This window comes from Octopus bimaculoides, chromosome 2, assembly GCF_001194135.2.
Source record: "Octopus bimaculoides isolate UCB-OBI-ISO-001 chromosome 2, ASM119413v2, whole genome shotgun sequence".
NCBI lineage: Eukaryota > Metazoa > Mollusca > Cephalopoda > Octopoda > Octopodidae > Octopus > Octopus bimaculoides.
This window is the reverse complement of record NC_068982.1, coordinates 175236571-175240793: the sequence shown is the minus strand read 5'-3', so window position 1 is coordinate 175240793 and position 4223 is coordinate 175236571.

Genomic DNA, 4223 nt, shown 5'->3' with positions numbered 1-4223 from the left:
GCAGCCCCTATTTGTTCCACGTACTTCTCAAGATTTTTACTCACTGTTCCCAGGGCTCCGACAGTTATTGGTACTACTACCACCTTTTTCAGCGACCACAGCTCCTTAACCTCCCAAGTTAACATGTTATATCTATCGACTTTTCTTTCTTCTTTATCGCATACCTTGTTGTCAGCTGAGCATGCTATATCAAAGATCCAGCATCGTTTGCTTTCTTTCTCAATTAATACTATGTCTGGCTTCCTATACTCTATATCATGGTCGCACTGAATCATAAAATCCCATAGGATCTTTGCATTATCATTTTCGATGATACCTTCGGGTTTATGTTCGTACCACTTCATTGCTCTGTCAAGTCGTTACTTGTTGCAAAGTGTCCAATGGACAATCCTTGTTATATTATTATGACGTCTCTTATATTCTTTCTGGGATAGTGTCGTACATTGGCTGGTAATATGCCATACGGCTTCACCATTTTGTCCACAAATTCTGCACTTACCACTCTCTGACGTCTATTCTGTATTTGATGGAATTCGTTCTTAGTGCTTCCTCTTAGGCAGCACAGATTAGAGCCTCCGTTTCCAGTTTTAAATCACTTTTAGTCATCCATAGCCATCTTTCTTCTCTGTCTGTCTTATCTTCAACATCCGTATGAAATTGTTCATGCATTCTTTTCTTTATCCACCTATTTTCAGTTATATTCATTCTCAAGTGCTTGTACAGTGCTTTATCTTTGCAATCTTCCATCCTACACAATAATACTTCCAATAATAGTGAATCTATGGCATTTTTTACATACCATGTACTATGTTGTCTTCCTTGGTACAAACAGTCTGTCTGTGTCACTTTGGGGATGGAGTATCCCATATCTAGCCAGCAACTTCCTTGTCTTTCTGTCTAAACTGTTTAGTTCGTCTACAGTGCATGCGATTACCGCTGCTCCATATCTATGGGGTGAAACCGCCCAGGTGTTGATAGCTTCAATCTTATTCCGTCCGTTTAATTTCGACTTAAGGAAAAGTCTCAGTCTCCGCAAGTGCTCCACCTTGAGTTTTCAGTCATTTCTTTCTCCATGGATTTATCCATTTACAAAATCCCCAAATACTTATAGCCCGTCTCTTCTATCTGCTTCATAACCTTCCCCGACGGTATCGTTAGCCCGTCCATACATTTGATTTTTCCTCTCTTCAGGACTAACACACCACACTTTTTTAGTCCGAACTCCATTCTGATATCAGCACTGAAAGTATACACCGTATCAACGAGGGAACTGACTTTGGGATTCAACTTTACCATAAAGTTTGAGGTCATTCATGAATAACAAGTGGTTGACTTTTTGTTGGCGGCTTTTGAATACATACCCAGTCTTTACTTTCCTCAGAATCAGTGTTAGTGGTATCATGCACAGTACAAAGATCAGTGGGGACAGGTAGTACCCTTGGAAGATGTCTCTCCTGATGTCTATTGTCTCTAAACTTCTTCAATATACTGTCAGTTCTGTCCTCCACTTCACCATACTTTTCCCAAGCAATCGCTCAACAATACCAAATAGGTTCATACATTCCATAATCCATAAGACTGGGATCATATCGGACGCCGTACGATAATCTATCCATGACATGGCTAAGTTAGTTTTCCTCCTCTTGCAGTCACTTAGTACAGTTTTGTCTTCGAGGAGTTGATCCGTGGTACTCTGCGCTTACGCTTGCAACCTTCTGCTCTTGTGACAGGACTCCATTTTTTCCAGATGTCTGTACATTGACTCTGCGGCTATTTCTGTCAATAATTTCCACATAAGTGGCGAGCAGGATATCGGCCTGTAATTGTCTACCGAATTACCTTTTACGATGTTTTTCAGACACAGCATTGTCCTACCCATTGTCAACCATTCTGGTGTTACTTGGTTGGCATTTAGCAAGGGGTTGAGTAGTGCAGCTATTCGTGCATGACATTCACTAAATCTTTTGATCCAGTAGCCTTGAACTCCATCCGGTCCCGGGGCCTTCCAATAGCCCACTTTTGCTTTCCTTCACTTCTCTAACTGAAATGACTAGCTCTTCCCATTTTGAACAGGCTACTGTTTGTATCAGTTCTTGCAACCATTCAGCATCCTTCTTCTGCTCCTTCAGCATCCTTCTTTGCTGCAGATGTCACTCCAAAACGTTTGACTTTCAGTATTATTTGGTACCAACTTTTCATCTGTATACTCTCCATTTATTTCTTAGTAGAATCTCTTCTGATCTACTCTGTTGGTAACCCTTCATTCTTTGATCGTATTTTACAATCTTTGCTTTCTTTGCAACGAGGTGCTGTTTCAGTTCTCCATTACCACTTTCAGGACCTTTCTTTCTATGTCATACTTCTTGTTCAGTGTCCTGTATTTTTGTTCGCTTTTAAGCTCCCCTTTTTTTTCGGTCTAACACAGAAATGTCCTTCGAGAGCATATTTAACCCCGCCTGTATTCTTCTTTTCCACCATGGATCTATTCTTTTGTCGCTCCCATTATATTTTTTTTCTTGACATCAACACCCACATTTTCTACTACAATACTTGCTGCCTTGATCAAATTATTTGTTTCTGTGATGTCTTTTTGTTCTAATGTATTTCAGAATTTTATTCACATTTTTCGTTCCTTGGTTCAATTTCCACCGATCAACATTTTCAAGGCTGCAAATAAATAATGTCGCTATCGTACTCCTGTAGCCTTGCTTTTATTCTGTCGTAGATTGCTTTTTGCCCATCTGTCACGTCACCATTAATTTTATTGTCTTCTTCCAAACCATCTCTATGTCTCTCATCGAGCAAGCTATCACTGTTCCTTTCCTGTGGTTTATTAGAGTTTTCACCTCTGTTTTCTGCTATGAGATTACTTTTATCAGTAGGAACTGTATTTTCATCGTTTCCTCTGCTACTGTCTTCCAATACTCGTCTCTTGATAGCTTCGAGCTCTGCTTCTATTAACCAACGATTTTTTTCTTATTGCTCTAACTTGATCACATAATCTCTGTTCCGTGGGTTGAAACAATTCTCTTTCCATTGATCATACGTTGTCGGTATCCCCTAAGATGAACACCATTTTTCGTCTCCGGGGTTGCTCGGGTAGTAACACTCCATGACCACAGCACTGATTTGTGTGTGCTGGTTCCTTGCTGGATAACGATAGGCTGGAGTCTGACAAGTATCTCTGAGTCTGCCGGGTGTAACACTGTCACCACCAAGAGCTTCAGTTTCATTACCACCGTAATTCACACTATTTTTTTCATTGTCACTCATATGAAGTAGCGATTATCAGCTTGTGCAATTAACAGTGTTTTATTGTGACACCATCACTAGATGTATCATTAATCAGCCCATGAGGAGGCTCCACCCATTTCCTTTCATCATTATTATTATTATCATCACTGATATTATTTTCATTTGTTTCCAACTATTTGTCATTGTTAATATTTCCTCTGATCCGAAATGAGTTTTGGCTAAATTATTATTATTATTATCATTATTACCTCCATCACCATTATTACCCTCATTATTATTATTTCCAATTATTATAAAAAGGTATTATTGAATGTTGTTTAGTTTCAACTTTTGTCTTTCAGTTGAGATGATCATAAATATGTAAGTGTTTAAGGGAATAGTAGGAGCAAGATAGACAGCGTGGCAAATAGATTAAATTCCACGTGACTGTAAATAGAATCGGCAGAGGGGGAAGAGATCAGCAATGGGCATTCCTGTGCGATAAGGAAGTAAAAGCGGCCTCACACCCTTGGGGTCAGCAGAAGTCAAATGTGTATTCTACTACTAGCGATCAATGAGAGCGCTGACCTTGGCCTTGAAAAGAACCAAGTCATCTTGTTCTAAATAGAAAAAATAATTATATATATATGCTGAGACCCCCCTTCGGTCATGACTGACAATGGGATTGCACGTAGAAAGTTACCCTTCCAGGCACAAGTCCGGGCAAGGTTGTTTATGGAAGACCAGCAGCAGCCCATGCATACTGGCCTCCCCTCTCCACGCCACTAGTTTTATCCAAGGGAAAGGTAAAGGCCGATACAGCTTGGCACCTGTGACGTCGCAACTCATTTCTACAGCTGAGTGAACTGCAGCAACGTGAAATAAAGTGTCTTGCTCAAGAACACAACACGCAGCTCGGTCCGGGAATCGAACTCACAACCTCACGATCGTAAGCTCGACGCTCTAACCACTGAGCCATGTACCTTCAC